We start from the raw sequence: 17955 nt of genomic DNA, 5'->3' as shown, positions 1-17955 counted from the left end.
AGCTTTGCAATGATGAAATGTATTGTGAGGGCTTTTCTTATTATTAAAACACATACTCCCTACACTCTGATACTTTAAATTATGAGTTGCATATGCTTAACACAACAAAGCTTGTGATCTTTTGACTTGAACACTTTGCATAAAAGGATTAAGTAAGGTACTGATTTTATTTTACCAGGGTCATCTATATTTGACCATTTTTTCATGGAACATTTATAGTTATAACCTCCATGATGGTTGACACAATATTGGTATCAAGTGTAAGGTTTGAACCTATGGTGGGTAAACTAATGACTTGAAAAGAAAATTAGTGTTTGCTGCTTCTCTGCATCAAAGACTGGTTGACCTGGAATAATGCGTCTAGTATAAGGTGACATGTCTTCCTGAGGACTGTTGCCTTGGGATTTAGCATGTTCAAAGATCTGGCTCAACATGATAAGAATTTGACATCTCACTTATACCTTCCTCTTTATTGGTAAAAATAACATGTGTGTATGTATTTGTATAGAAATGTATTAAATACAAATTATAAAAAAAACCATTACATATATATTTGGGTAAAACAAAGAATACAAACTAAAAAAAAAAGGTTCGATTATAATGTTCCTGACAATGTTTTGGCATTGGACTAGTAATAGCTGTCTTGTCCTTCAGCGTTTATAAATTGTATTGGGTGTTAAAATTGCGTCAACTATTTTCAACACTTATATTTGAAGTGTCTGTATAAAAACTCATTTGGTTTGGTCTCCATAGCATATCAATCTAATAAATAAGTAGTCTGTATGAAGATCTTTGCCCTTTCGGGTTAGTTGTTCCCAATAAGCTAGAACAAAGGTGCCTCCTTTTCATTCAGTTGGGATGTATTCATTCATTGTACTGAAATGGCAAATAATCTGATTAAATCATAAACAGTGGCGGATCCAGGGGAAGGTTCCGGGGTTTGGAACCCCCCTTTTTTTTGGACGATCAATGCATTTGAATGGGGACATATAGTTGGAACCCCCTTTTTAAAATGGCTGGATCCGCCCCTGATAAATATTTACTTTGTAAGGCAAATTTAAGTTCTTGCACACTTTTCTAATGTTGGTTACTATGTTGATTACAAGAATTCTTTCATTTGATGTCAATATATTTTTTCTGAATATGGTAAATTACATAAAGTACCTAAACTATTTTAATGTCATACTCAGGAAATTAACTAGAATATTAAATTTGGCATTTCTGATAAAACGGCATTACAATTTGAAAAACATACTTTTATCTTTAGTCCATCAATATGAAATTTGTTTAGAAAGTTCAGTATTATTTTGCATGTTAAAAAACTGTTGTCTAAAAAATGTTACACCTTGAGCTAAAACGGACATCTGGTAAATCAAGAAATCTCTATATAACTTTTAGCTTGAATGTTAGCAAATACTTAGTTATCTCCCCTTAATTGTAATTTTTTAGTGCTTTCAACCGAATTATATCTTGATTTACTAGAACAATCATAGGAAACAATTTAGTTTTCATAGAAACACTACAATTTGAACATAAATTAATGTCAACTTGAGTAGAATTTTTGTTTTCGTCAGGTTTTCACCAAGCCTGATTCTTGGACATATTGGCACTTGAATTGTATGGGGGTAGGGTTAAGTGGGAAACTGAATCAATTTTTAAAAGTTCTTTAAAGGGATAATTCGCGATTTTTCACTTTTCATATTATGTTCATAATACCATAAAAAACATATTCACCAAGTTTTATTTCGATATGAAAAGTAACAAAGAAGAAAATTGGGAATTTTTAATTTTATTTTATCAAACTTCCTGACTTATGTGACGTAGTTTAAATCTTTGAGCATGCCAGGAGTGAAATTAATCTCATTTAAGGTTGCACTTTGTAAATACAGCTGTTTCTCAAAACACGCCTCTTTTGGGGAGTCTAAATACAGCTGTTTCTCAAAACACGCCTCTTCTGGGGAGTAATTGAATATTCATAGAAAATTAATTTTGTTTACATACTGGTTCCCAGCTATGCTCTCTGTGTTCCATATCTTCTTCTTCTTCCAAATCTTCACATCCTTTGTAGGACAACCACACCGTTAAGGCATGTAGAACAACGCAGAGACAGAACTTGGGAATGTTACCAGTAAATAAACACGTGCATATTGTTTACATTGAAATCTGTGGTAACCTTTCATTCGAGGTAGGAGTATTTAAGAAAATTAGTGTAAGTTTAAACTCTGAGAAGTTCATGGCATATAAACGTTGAAAATATGCCGCACAGCCCTATATTTTGACCTTTGAAAAAAATTGTGGTGCATATGAACTTTCAATTCTAGGATAAGATTTTTTTCAAAACTTCATAGTAAAAGTGGTACAGTTTTAGCCGTAAAAGAAGTTCCTATGGGAAATTGCATTGTCAATATTTACAGAAATGCAACCTTAAGTCTTGTTCTTTAACCATCTAATAACGCTATTTAAAGCGCATCGACGACTTTTGGTGTAGTTATTAACCAACGAAAAGTAAGTGATAGCCATGCAACTTTTTAAATTAGATTGTAGGATTCATGTGTGGATTTTTTATACAAGTTCTAGTAATTAAAGTAAATAATACAATAGAACATTTTTATGATTTTTTTTTCTTCAAATACTTTAAACAAACATATGAAACTGACACGATCGATAGTGTATTAAAAAATACATGTTTGTATTCTGAACTTTTTGCTTCATTCCAGAAAACATTTTCACTTGCTTGTACTATGGAAATTAAATGTGTATTAATTTGTGACACTTAGTGAATGTTGAATGCGTAGTTAAACTCAAGGTAATTAAAAGATTAGCCTTATGTAATTCTAATCTTTTGATCTTCATTCAGTGACACCTAGGCGTCACGATTCAGCATTTCAGGTGCGAACAACATTTCGTATGAATGATACGGGAGTCAGTTATAGTTTTAGACACAGAAATGTAAGAAAAGGAATTAAAATGAATTTATGAAATAAGGTCGCACAATAACTGGATAGCTGTTGTATATTTTTATATATTTTGCATAAGCTCACTTTTAAATGAATTATGACTTCTGATTAGTTTTGTAACGATCAAATACTGAATTATTTTAATTGAATAAATTTATAAATAAAAATAGCCTTCTAAACACGAGTGTATGAACTAAAAATTGTACTTTTTTAAATTAAAATCGCCAACCTTTAATATTTCAAACAGATTGCAATTATATAATTTAGTCCATCCAAAGCGATCTTTATTTACCTATTTAGGAATTAATGTTCTCATCAAAATATTTTAAATCTCACAACGCATGAATTCTTCAGATATTTGAAAAAAAAAGATGTTTTAAAAAATTGACAGGAAATTTAAGGATCCTCTTGGAATGGAATCGAAAAATTACGAATAGATATTCTTTTCAAGTGTGAAAAACGTCAACCAAATTTATTCATAATCGGGAGCGTCCTTATTAAAATAGTCTTCTTCTCACAACGAATAATACTTTAGCTATTTGACCAACGATGTTTAAAAAAAAAAGACAACGAATTTAATGTCATCTTAATTTCCCTATTTTTGAATGTAATTATAAGTATGTTCAACTGGCAAGAATACCCCTAAAGCGGACAAGCAGTTTATTCTTTAAATTACTGTCATTGAATATCAAGAAAGAAAATAAATCCCGAAATCAATTTGAAACTTTAATACTCAAAAGTTTTCCTAGAAAATATTCACATCCCTTGGGGTTTATTAGTGTACGTCCAGTTGCTTATGTTTTACATGAATGTCGGAACAATTGTGATGATGTCGAATTTCTTCCTTTATTGGAGAACGATCTAATTGATATATAAATTTGTGATTTACTATGTTCATAACTTCGATGAACTGAAGCAAGTTATTATATCGACCTGTATTTAAATCAAATTGGTCCTCTTCTTCTTCTTCTTCTTCTTCTTCTTTTGGTATACAATAGTCTATCAAATTCGATGATTACATACTGTTGGCATACGTGGACTAGTCTATTTATAAAACTGTTACCCCAATTTACACAAAATGTATGTTTCTTTCTTATGTTCAATGTATACATGTATATATTTTAAATTGCGATATAGCTCCGTAACTTTCTATCCAGGCGTAGAAACGAATCGTCGACAAGTGCGTACATTTTTTTTAAATCAATATTTCTGGTATGTTCCAATCTGTCCTTTACTATTGACAACGAGTATATATTACATTTTCCCAAATTAAACCTTGGAAAAAAAATGTAAATAGATTTTTATTTCATCAAATCTTTTTTTTTTTTGATATTATTTATATTTTTATAAATAATATTCTTTACACCAGTAATGTTATTTATAAACAAGCGTATGAGTTTAGTAATGACTAGTATATCATATCACTTTCGGACACGCAAGACAGAGATGTATTTTATACACCTGATAGTTCAAAATGGAGAGTTATAAGTTACCGGCTGTGTACACTGATCAATACCTACGGAAGTGAAACGATGCATGAACTTGCAAGCCCGACAGGAAATCGCTTGAATACCTGGACGTGTCACCTCACACCCCTCACAATACCTTTGGGAGTAATACCTTTAGTCATTCTGGTGATCAGAGGGAAGATCCGAATTTATTTGAATAAAATTTATTACTTTAAAGAATTATAAACGAATTAGATTTACGAAATTTTCACGGAACACTTATTTATGATTTAAACTTTGACTTTTTAACTAATTCCAATATTAACAGTTTAAAAATAACAGACTATGGTTATTTAAAAAAAATAAGAACATTTTCCGTATCAAGTTAGTTTGTCAGATAAAACAACCGTACGATTGACAAGATATCGACACGTAATTACGACTACATCGGTTACTGTAGTTTGAGTCCTTTGTGGTTTATAGACACATCATGATTTTTAATCGGGGAAGACGACAAAATGGCGGAACGCAGAGAATTGATACTCTAAATTTAAAATCGATGGTGATCTCTTATCTAGCGGAATAAAACTTTAATATCTATAAATTTGAGCATTTCTATACAGAATGGACATAATATCAATTTTTGATTATTTTGCGAAGTTTCCCTTTAATAGTATTATAATAATCCCCATTAGTCAGCAACCATTTGATTTTCTGGGGGGGGGGGGGCTATGGTTTTTTTTGGAAAAAAAAGTTTGTTTCCAGTTTTTGGAGAAAAAAATAATTTGTTTTTGATTCTGAGAAAAAAAAATTGTTTGTTTCACCCTCAGCTGCCACTATATGTAATGCTAAAATTGACTTGTCGCGAAAAAAGTTTGTACAGAAAAAAAACCATAGCCCCCCCCCCCCCCCCAGAAAATCAAATGGTTGCTGCCTTAGATTTAATTTAGGAAAGCCAATACCTAATAAAGTAAATTTTAACTCCACATACCTCCTGCATCATTTTGTCATGTGCTCTTACATCCCATAACTTGTCTGGTTTCATAAGTTTGTCATTCAATCTCAAGTCGAATATTTCAAAAGCTTGAACCATCTGGAAAAAGATTAATTTTATTATACCTTGATATTTTCTGTCTTGTTCAATTATTTTTCTACACCATTAAAACAAAGTTTTTCTACCAATTTTAAACTTTATATCAAAACAAGCTTTCTGCAGGTAAACACATTCATTTTATTTCATTTAACTCTTGGATCATCAGCAAAGTTAAGAAATCATGAAAACTTAGATAGAAATGGATAAATTTGAACAAAAGTTGGTTTATTGTAGACATATATTATTTCTTTTTGTAATTAACACTTAATTAAAAGTCAAACTTGACATTTTAGAGGAAATATTTTCTTCAAAAACAAGCATATAGGAAAATATCAGTTATATTTTACAGGCCCTGCTCGTGTGAATCCAATTGTATTGACCATGCCCTGTAGGGTCTTACAAATTGAGTTCAATTCTTGCATATGAAGTACAAAATGTAATTATATAAACCTGAAAAGCACATCTGTTAAATGGCATTCTACCAACAGCAGTCCCAAGACCAGGACAAAGAACCCTTCTGATTGGCTGATTTTCTGGTTTTCTGTTGTGCTTCTGTACTGCAATGGAATATACAAACTCATGAGTAGATGTATTTCTCTAATTCTATGGTCATTTGTATACGACCCCAAAAAAATTTTGGGTTCGTATAATGGTATGATGTCGTCGTCTGCGTCGTCAGCGTCGTCCGAAGAGACTTTGGTTTCCGGATAATAACTTTAGTTTAAGTGAATAGATCTTAATGAAATTTTTTCAGGTTCAATACCACAAAAGGAAGGTTGGGATTTATTTTGGGGATGATGGTCCGAACCGTTTAGGAATTAGGGGCCCAAAAGGGGCCAAAACAAGCATTTTTCTAGTTTCAGGATAATAACTTGTTTACCAGTATTTCAATTGCTCTGAAAGTATACTGCAATGTTTAAAATCACAAGTAGAAGGTTTGGATTCATTTAAGGGGTTATGGGGTTTCCAAAGTTTAGGAATTAACGGCCAAAAAGGGGCCAAAACAAGCATTTTTCTAGTTTCCAGACAATACCTTGTGTGTAATTGCATGGATCTCTCTGAAATTGTACCACAATGTACCATATAACAAAGGGGAGGCTGGGATTAAGTTTTGTGCTAATTGCCCAAAATATGTAGGAAAAAAGGGCCAAAAAGAAGCATGTTTCTAGTTTCCAAACAATCATGACAATAACTTGTGTTTAAGTGTATGGATCTCTCTGAAATCGTACTACAAGGTTCAATATTACAAAGGAAAGCATGGGATTGAGTTTAAGGGTTATTGCTCCAAGGGGGGTTTCAATAATTTGGAGGGGGATCTCAGTTTACCATTTTTTTAAGGGATTTTTTTTTCAACATTTTTCAAATTTCAAATTTTGAAAAGTCTCAATAAGAAATATTCAATTGCACAGTTTTGTGCAATAGATGTGTTAGATCTTGAACCACATTAATTTTGTGGCAAAAACCTATATTATGTCAAAAATTTGATCACAATCAAAATTCAGACAGTATCAAGCTTGAATATTGTGACCAAAATTGCCCCAACTGTTCTCGGTTCGACCACTGGGGTCGTATAAAGCTGCGCCCTGCGGAGCACCTGGTTACTTTTCTGAACCTATTGTATAACAAAATTTAATCAACGTGTGGTCTCAGAAGATGATTGGGTGAATTAAAGGGTCATAACCTTTATCAGCTCACTGGATGTATTAAAATATGCTAAAATTTTGAATGGTAATGGGGAATGTGTCAAAGAGATAACAACCGGACCATAGAAAAGACAACAGCCGAAGGCCACCAATAGGTCTTCAATGTAGCGGGAAATTCCCGCAGCCGGAGGCGTCCTTCAGCTGGCCCCTTAAAAATATGTATACAAGTTCAGTAATAATGGACGTCATACTAAACTCCGAATTATACACAAGAAACTAAAATTAAAAATAATACAAGACTAACAGAGGCCAGAGGCTCCTGACTTGGGACAGATGCAAACATGCGGCGGGGTTAAACATGTTTATGAGATCTCACCCCTCCCCCTATACCTCTAGCTAATGTAGAAAAGTAAACGCATAACAATACGCACATTAAAATTCAGTTCAAGAGAAGTCCGAGTCTGATGTCAGAAGATGTAACCAAAGAAAATTAACAAAATGACAATTATACATAAATAACAACAGACTACTAGCAGATAACTGACATGCCAGCTCCAGACTTCAATTAAACTGATTTAAAGATTATGATTTCATCATATGAATATCAGGCACAATCCTTCCCGATAGGGGTTTAGTATCATACCATCATAACATATGAAAAGTAATCCGTGTTAACGTACTAAAAAAAGAAAAGCATAATAATCAAAGTAATAGAATCAGAAATGATTTACATAGATATGTTAATACCTGCCAAAATGACTCCTCTAAAAGACAGATAAGCATTAGTGGAGTTAATGACATCTTTTGGTACTCTCATAGTAGGGACGTGTATGAGGTACTTGATTGGTTTACCATTACTTATATAATGGTCTTTAACTTCTGAATGTGTTCCTTGTCTGGATCTTTGTCATAGGCTGGAATAATGATTGCGTTTCCCTACAAAATTCAAAATTTGAATAAACTAAGGTTCCCGTGTAGATGTCCATTTAAACTAGCATTTGTAAATTTTAAAAAATGTAGAATTTGTGGTACATATTTCAAGCGGGGGCATCTTTCCCATTGTCCTTCATCAGGGGCGGATCCAGCCATTTTAAAAAGGGGGGGTCCTAACTCAGGACAAAAAGGGGGGGGTTCCAATTATATGTCCTCATTCAAATGCATTGATCGTCCAAAAAGAGGGGGGTTCCAACCCCGGACCTCCCCCCCCTCTGGATCCGCTTGTCGTATATAATGAAATAATTCTAACAAAGTTGATTTCTACTAACCACAAAGTTTTCTCCATCATACTGATCCCTTATTACTTTCTGTATCCGTTCTTGCCTGAAGAAAAGGTAAAATATTAGCCATTAATCAACTGTCATATACACATGTATACATATATAACAACTAATGTATATGACGATGATGGAAGTTTTTAACGAACTTGACATGTAGTTTGATTCAAGGAAACGTTAGAAACAGAATATTTTAAATTATATCAATGGTCAGTAATATTATGGGCTGAAACGATAAAAAAAAACCTGTTCCAATGTATTAATTGAATTAGGGTAAACATGTATAATTCACAGCTACTCAGTAATGAAAGTTATACTAACGGGCCCCTAATTGTCTCCCGAGTAAACCTATCATAAGATAGCAGTATATTATGACGGGTAAAGAGCTTTGGCACTGCCCATTCATCTTCAAGAAGCGAGAGCCACATTGTTGTTGTTTTTTTTAAATTTTTTTTTTGATTTAAACCTTTTTTATTCTAAATCTTCTTGAAATGAATACTTCTGAAAGAATGGTAAAAAAAAAGTTTGTTTCTTTTTAAAATTAGACACATAAAAATTTAAATATAGATAGAAAAAATGTCTTTCTCTTGTTTATTATTGAAAAAGAGGAGCGAAAGATACCAGAGTCAAACTCATAAATCAAAAATAAACTTACATCGCCATGGCTAAAAATGAAACAGACAAACAGACCAATAATAATACACATGACACAACATTGAAAACTAATGAAAATATTGTTTGTCTTGAGAAAAAATTAGCCAACCTCTTCCCAAACAAAGGATGAATCATCGGGTTGCTGTCTTAAATTCAGTCATATTATATTCACTCCTTTAATATGATGCGGATTTCCGGCAGATATCAACCATTGAAATCTTCTTAAATACCTTATAGCATGATTGCAGTTTATTCTGCACCTTTATATCGCCCTGAACATGGATGGAATATTTGCCACTGGACGTTAAGCAACCAAAAATCAATCAATCCTGCACCTATAATTTTATATTCGTTATATTTTTAGGAATTCACCTCGATTGAATATGAAACGAGCATAGAACTTAATTTTAACTCGTAGAAACAAATTGAAGGCCATAATAATTTTCTAAGCATACGGTGGCAGTCTTTTATTGTCCAGTTCATGCAGTTTCTCATATATGTTATGATGGTATGATACTAAACCCCTAACCGGAGGGATTGTACCTTATATTCATATGATGAAGACATAATCTTTCAATCAGTTTAATTGAAGTCTGAAGCTGGCATGTCAGTTAACTGCTAGTAGTCTGTTGTTATTTATGTATTATTGTCATTTTGTTTATTTTCTTTTGTTACATCTTCTGACATCAGACTTGGACTTCTCTTGAACTGAATTTCAATGTGCGTATTAATATACGTTTACTTTTCTACATTGGCTAGAGGTATAGGGGGAGGGTTGAGATCTCATAAACATGTTTAACCCCGCCGCATTTTTGCGCCTGTCCCAAGTCAGGAGTCTCTGGCCTTTATTAGTCTGGTATTGTTTTTAATTTTAGTTCCTTGCGTATAATTTGGAGTGTAGTATGGCGTTCATTATCACTCAACTAGTATATATATGTGTGAAGGGACCAGCCAAAGGACGCCTCCGGGTGCGGGAATGTCTCGCTGCATTCATGACTTATTGGTGATCCTCTGCTGTTGTCTGTTTTGTGGTCGGGTTGTTGTCTCTTTGACACATTCCCCATTTCCATTCTCAATTTCACGACTTAAATGTATGCCATTTTTTTTTTGTTAAAATTGATTTTGACTAAAATTTAGAAGTAAATATTTGACAATACGTTGTCGTAAATGAAGGAAAATGCATCCAGACTCACATTTGCCATCCAAACAGCTCAGAAAACACTCGATCTATCCCTCCATCCATAAATCCAAAGGCATTTGCTGGAGAGACCTATTGAATTAGAACGGAAATTAATATGCACCACTGGAATCAACCTTTCGGCACTGAGAAATTTAAACTTAGCTGTCTTTAAATATTCATGCACAGCTGTTTCCATAAAAAAAAGCTCTACGTAGCTATGTTTACCAATTTTTTCTTTCTTTTTTGTGAGGCGAGTGCACTTCAAGCAAAAATATCCTTAAATATGTACTTGCGTGGGACTCCTTGAATTTCCACTGAGGTGAGCGGTTTTGCTCCATGTTAAAGGCCTCACTGAACTTGTGACTTTTGTGTTTTTAATATGCATAGTGACTGTTTTAAATTGATACATCATATCCTTTAATTATAAATGAGCAACCAATAATCATTTGCTTCCTTACACTGAAATGGTTTGATACAAAATGTAAGTTATATTGAAAAATGGAAGACATATGCATGTGAAGGAACATAACCGATACATCACAAACCAAAGTAATATATATTCCGATTAGTATTAGAACTCACAACAGCATCCACTTCAGGAGTACCAACAAATATATCACCCTCTGTAGACTGAAATATAAAACACAATAACTGTACCGACAGGTACTACTTTAATGGTGAAATCTATTACAGGAGTACCAACAAATATATTACCCTCTGTAGACTGAAATATAAAACACAATAACTGTACCGACAGGTACTACTTTAATGGTGAAATCTATTACAGGAGTACCAACAAATATATTACCCTCTGTAGACTGAAATATAAAACACAATAACTGTACCGACAGGTACTACTTTAATGGTAAAATATATTACAGGAGTACCAACAAACCCTCTGTAGACTGAAATATAAAACACAATAACTGTACCAACAGGTACTACTTTAATGGTGAAATCTATTACAGGAGTACCAACAAATATATCACCCTCTGTAGACTGAAATATAAAACACAATAACTGTACCGACAGGTACTACTTTAATGGTGAAATCTATTACAGGAGTACCAACAAATATATTACCCTCTGTAGACTGAAATATAAAACACAATAAATGTACCGACAGGTACTACTTTAATGGTGAAATCTATAACAGGAGTACCAACAAATATATCACCCTCTGTAGACTGAAATATAAAACACAATAACTGTACCAACAGGTACTACTTTAATGGTGAAATCTATTACAGGAGTACCAACAAATAATTATATATCACCCTCTGTAGACTGAAATATAAAACACAATAACTGTCTCGACAGGTACTACTTTAATGGTGAAATCTATTACAGGAGTACCAACAAATATATCACCCTCTGTAGACTGAAATATAAAACACAATAACTATACCGACAGGATGGCAAGCCGTTCTCGTCAAAACTACGTTTAAACCATTTTTCGAAAAATTTACACACTGAGAATTACAACAAAGCACACTGAGATTTAAAAACCTCAATACGCACACTGAAAATTGAAAATTACACACTGAGAATTGAAAATTACACACTGAGAATTAAAAATTACACACTGAGATTTCATAAAGACGCACTGAGATTACAAAAATGAAAAATGCACACTGAGAATTGAATATTACACACTGAGAATTGAAAATTACACACTGAGATTTCAAAAAGACACACTGAGAATAAATAAACTGAAAGCACACACTGAGAATTTGATATTACACACTGAGAATTTAAAATTACACACTGAGATTTGTGCGCACTTTTTATGCGCACATATCTAATTAGCATACTTAATCTGAATCTATTACAAGCTTAAAACAACAAGGGGACAGAACTCGTTAATCCTTCGATTTGGTTCCAAATTATGGCCACAGACCACAATTAATTCCTCTATCAGTTCTTTATAACCTTTTGCATCATTAAAAAAATTGCACCATACACTTTTGTCCAATTTTTTGTGTGTGTAATGTATTGTCCTAGTCCAAATATATATCCAAAATTCAGAAAGATTAAAGCAATCACTTTTACAAATTTAGCCAATACACATCCATACCCCTATTGACAAGTCAAGAGATGTTCCGAAAACTGTAAATATCACCTTTTTGCACTTGACCTAATCACTCATTCCATATCAAAATCAGTTAAAATACAACCTCCAAAAATTTATTTGACCTCTCTTCTTTCATTTCCACCCAAAAAGATTTAAGGAATGAGTGAGGAAAGGAAAGAAAAAAAAATAAGGAAAAATACACTCTAATTAAAAGGAACTAAAGCGGGGTCATTAATTGTGGTCTTGGGCCTTATTAATAAAAAAAACTTTAGAAATACAAGAACAAGAAAAATACCCACTTACTCTTATTACAAAATATAACCAAATGGTGAAAAACTTTATTAAAATTATAAGAAAACATTGGAACAATCTGCAAAAGAATGCAGTGAAATTTTTACCCAAGTGTCTATTATAGCATATAAACGTAACAAAAATATAAAAGATTAACTAGCGAAATCAAGGAAACAGTTGGAAGACTTTTGAAAAGGGACCCATGTTTAATTACTGGTAGTAGTAATGATCTAAATTATAGGCAACAAACTTATGAATATGAGCGATGTTAAGTCTTGAAATTTATTACGAATGTTGGTTGAAGGAATCGCATTTCATTATAATGACAAGAGTTCTTGAGATCAAGATATTAATCTGTTGAATTATTCATCTCATGAATATTCATTAGTAATTTGCATATTAATCTTAGTGTGTATTTTTGAAATATCAGTGTGTAATTAACAATTCTCAGTGTGTGTTTTTCAATTTATTTCATCTCAGTGTGTCTTTTTAAAATCTCAGTGTGTAATTTTGAATTCTCAGTGTGTGTTTTTTATTTTTTTTAAATCTCCGTGTGTAATTTCGATTTCTCAGTGTGTTATTTTAGGTTTTTAAATCTCAGTGTGTATTTTTGTCGAAAAAAGGGTTTAAGCATAGTTTTGACGAGAACGGCTTGCCATAGACAGGTACTACTTTAATGGTGAAATCTATGACAGGAGTACCAACAAATATATCACCCTCTGTAGACTGAAATATAAAACACAATAACTGTACCTACAGGTACTACTTTAATGGTAAAATCTATTACAGGAGTACCAACAAATATATCACCCTCTGTAGACTGAAATATAAAACACAATAACTGTACCGACAGGTACTACTTTAATGGTAAAATCTATTACAGGAGCACCAACAAATATATCACCCTCTGTAGACTGAAATATAAATAAAAACTATTTAGCAGCTAGGCTAGATGCATGTTCAGAAGTCAAAAATCTACGTAGTCCTATGTATAGATTCTACGATATCGAAAGCAACCCTGTACCGACAGGTACTTCTTCATTGAAACCAATTACAGGGGGATAAGCAAGCTCACGACTCTGGTTAGAAAAGAATGAAGCAGGTTTTCTGCCTGGTTTCTGTATTCTTTAATTTTATAGGTCATTTGTTTCTATTCTTTATATAGTAGCAGAACCAATAATATGTATTAACCAGGTGCTCCGCAAGGTCCAGCTTTATATGAGTGCAGAAGGCGAACCCTGAACAGTTGGGGCAAGTATTGACACAATATTTAAGCTTGATACAGCTCTGAATTTGGATTGCAATCAAATTTTTGACATAATATAAGTTTTTGACACAAAACAGATGTCAAGATCTGACAAATCTATTGCGCAATATTGTGCAATTAAAGATTTCTTCTTTTAACTTTTAAAAAATTTGGAATTTGAGAAATTTGAAAAAAAATAATTGAAAACTACTTCCACCCCCCTTTTTTTGCAATTAGTCCAAAACCTGACAATTTTTTATAAATAATATGCAAGTAGTGTAAAGGATCTAGATCCTAACATACCCAACATTGTATGTTAAATGTTTTAGAATTACCCCAATTACACTGCTTTTGAATTGTCTTAATTGTCCATTGATCAGAAATACCTAGTTTTCCCCCCTTTTTTTGCACCTAATTCTTAAACGTTTTGAACCATAACCTCCAAACGTTAATACTATCAATCCCTTCATGGTATGGAAACTTGTGGTTTAATTTCAGAGAGATTTATACACCCAAACACAAGTTATTGTTTGAAAACTACAAAAATGATTATTTTGGCCCCCTTTTTGGCCCCTAATTCCTAAACTATTGGGAACATAACCCCCAAAATAATCTCAACCTTCCTTTAGTGGTATTGAACCTACTAGTAAAAATCTATAGAAATCCATGCACTTCAACACAAATTATTGTCTGTAAACTTGAAAAATGCTTCTTTTTCGCCCTTTTTTGGCCCTTTATTCCTACATATTTGAGAAAAATAACCACAAACTGAATCCCAGCCTTCCCTGTTTTACATGGAACCTTGTAGTACAATGTCCGAGAGATCCATACAGTTACACACAATAATTATCAAAGGTACCAGGATTATAATTTAGTACGCCAGACGCGCGTTTCGTCTACATAAGACTCATCAGTGACGCTCATATCAAAATAGTTATAACCCAAACAAATACAAAGTTGAAGAGCATTGACGATCCAAAATTCCAAATAAGTTGTGCCAAATACGGCTAAGGTAATCTATGCCTGGGATAAGAAAATCCTTAGTTTTTCGAAAAATTCAAAAGTTTTGTAAACAGGAAATTTATAAAAATGACCACATAATTGACACAAGTCATTGTCCGGAAATAAGAAAAATGCTTGGTACAATTTCAGAGGAATTGAAATACTAATTTACAACTTATTGTCCTGAAACTAGATAAATGCTGTTTTTGGCCCTTTTGGGCCCTTAATTCCTAAACCTTTGAGACCATAACCCCCAAAATCAATCCCAAGCTTCGTTTTGTGTTTATGAACATTGTGTTAAAATTTAATCGATTTCTTTTTACTTATTTAAACGTTATTATCCGGAAACCATCCGTCTTCGGACGACGCTGACGACGGCGACGTGATACCAATATACGACCAACATTTTTTTTTTATTTTTGCGGTCGTATTAAAACTAGTTTTATACAAATACTAAAGATTCATTCATTTAAATGGATACTGATAGATTCATGATTTTTTATTTTTTTGGTGAAATTTCTATAATTTCTTTAAATTGGAATTGAAAAATGCAAAACATACGTTTCTTTCTTTCATTGATGTTTTCCATACATCATCTATTTATTTCTATTTTATACACAGATTTTACTGTAATACCTTGACCCTATCTTCTATTTATACACAGATTTCACTGTAATACCTTCACCCTATCTTCATATTTTCTGAACTTCTGTTTCCATTCGTCTACCATTTTACGTTTAATATCCCTGAGATAGTTAGTAACTTTTATTTCATCTCTATATTGTGCAGACTGCTCTTCATCAGCTGATTTAACTGTTAATGATTCTAACTGTTCCAGTCTCTTCATTGTTGCGTCTATTTCGGTTTCTGCCAGAGAAGCCATACTTGTTCTTTTATTTAAACTGGAAATAAATTAGGGGTTGACAGAAGGTTAAAGATTTTACCTATTAAACCCAAACAAAAACATTGCAAACAACAGATAAATAACCTATATACATACTCAGGAGGTTGGTTTTCCTAATACTAGTAGAAGTGTTGCAATCTTACAGCTCTTAATATAATGGTAAAGCGAACACAAACATAAAATCATTTGCATACTATAATACTTAACTCAGTGGCAGATCTGGATTCAGTGGGTTTAGAGGTTACAATCCCCATTTTAAGGACGATCAATGCATTTGAATGGAAACATATAGTTGGAACACCCCCTTTCTCCCTCTATTCTGGGTTGGGAAACCCCTTTTAAAATGTCTGAATCCGCCCCTGAAATTTAACATAACACTGAATCGGAGAAAATCTCAGCAACGATTAATGTATCCCTAGCAGTATTTCAAAATGTTTCAGAAATGAATACAAATATAAAATATTAGGTTATTAAAGCAATGTCCGTTTCAAACAAATCTGGATGCATCCAATCCAAACTTCAAATATGATATGTTGCTTGTTTATTGCCACTCAGTATATTATATATATTCCAGACCATATGTACATGTATTGAGTATTTTTAATACGACGAACGTTGAACAGTAATTGCGTAAAGCATTACCCTCTATTTTGCATTTATTCGAAAAATACCTATCATATGGTTCGGCCAGTTAATAACCAAACGGGTATATACTCATATGGTCCGACCATACGCGTAAGGTCCAAATACTCATATGGTCTGGAACACATACAACTTCTTATTAGATTTAAGCAAATTATACATCTTGGAAGTTAATTTTTTGCACATGTTGCAGTTAAATTTAAAATAACAAAATAAATTCATCCCTCCTTTTTTATCAGGTTTATTTATAGCAAACAAACCATTCATCTTGATTTACTTACTGTCTACTCTAAACTTTTCTTAACATAAAAAAATGATCAATTTTGTTTGATTATTGATATAAAATAGTACTGTAAGTTTAAGTTTCTCTGGTTTTAAATAAATATTGAAAACAAAAACATGAAACTTACCTTTTCAGATTTGTTTTTTTATATTTTCATCAAGTGTATTTTGAAGGGTTATATTCCTCCAGCTTAGGGTAACTGCCAGGAGGAAACTTTGACCAAATAAAGACATATGACCTCAAACTTATATCAGTGTTAATCATTCCTTCCCATTCTAAAAATAAAGCTGATTTGCCCTTTACAAGAGTTATCTCTCTTACAATAGTGATCATCTACTTATTTTACTGGAACAAGAGGCTCATAATAGCTTAAACTACTCACCAATCAAGATATGGCATTTATACTTATAGACTTATTTATTAGCTTTAGTTTAAAAATCAAACTACTTTCAAACTTTTGTTTAAAGTTTTTTCTAGGTCGATACCAGTAAGGCCATTGTGACCATTTTGGTTGACTGTTAGGAACACACACTTTATGCGAGGTAACCTATATAAGAATCATACAGTCTAAGTTTGGTTGAATTTATCTTGAAGGTTAAGCAGAGTATTGTTTGGACATCAGTTGTACTCCAAATTATTGCAAGTTGCCCACATGGCCATTGGGGTCACTTGAACTTAACAACCGGTGTTATATAGTCATTCCCCATCCCCATTTTTTCCCCAGAGGAAATTTTGCAATATGTATACATATTGTCACTTTTCCCCCATGCCAATCTTTCCCCCTAGAATAGTTTCACTCTTAAAATTAAATCCAACAGAGTTAGAATTAGATTTGTATGCTGACAAATATGTGTTGCCATTGTCTTCAATCCTTTTGTGTTACTTCCACTTTTTTTTTTATCAAAATGTTGGATTTGCTTATTGATGTGTGACTAAATCACCAGCCCGAGGTAGATCATATTGACTTTCAATGTGCAATCCATACTGATGTTACAAATATTTCATGATACTACATCAACGGTTGTTCCAGGTTTCATTTAGGACAAAGTTCAAGATACTCTTTAATTATTTTCTCGACAAAATAATAATTTATTTTTTCCGGAATCGTTACTACATATTTTCGCGGAAAAGTAAGTTATTTATTTCCGAAAACCGTCGTAAGATTTTTTTTAAATATAAATATTTATGGAAAGCTCAAAATACCTACCTGTGATCGCTGAAATGACTATTATACCCCTGGTCTTTCAATGTCCCTAAAATTGCA

The 17955-nt window shown here is 32.7% G+C and overlaps 1 long non-coding RNA gene across 1 annotated transcript; it reads right to left on the bottom strand.

Annotated features, from left to right (window-relative positions):
* Window positions 1-451: 451 nt before the first annotated feature.
* LOC143049720 (uncharacterized) lies at window positions 452-6096 on the bottom strand. The gene is made up of 3 exons (XR_012970297.1): window positions 5949-6096; window positions 5397-5498; window positions 452-876 (listed from the first exon to the last, which is right to left on the bottom strand). It is a non-coding gene; the product is annotated as an uncharacterized LOC143049720 (long non-coding RNA).
* Between the last annotated feature and the right edge of the window lie 11859 nt (window positions 6097-17955).

This window comes from Mytilus galloprovincialis, chromosome 10, assembly GCF_965363235.1.
Source record: "Mytilus galloprovincialis chromosome 10, xbMytGall1.hap1.1, whole genome shotgun sequence".
In the NCBI taxonomy this organism is placed as follows: Eukaryota; Metazoa; Mollusca; class Bivalvia; order Mytilida; family Mytilidae; genus Mytilus; species Mytilus galloprovincialis.
This window is presented reverse-complemented; position numbering and strand designations above follow the sequence as displayed.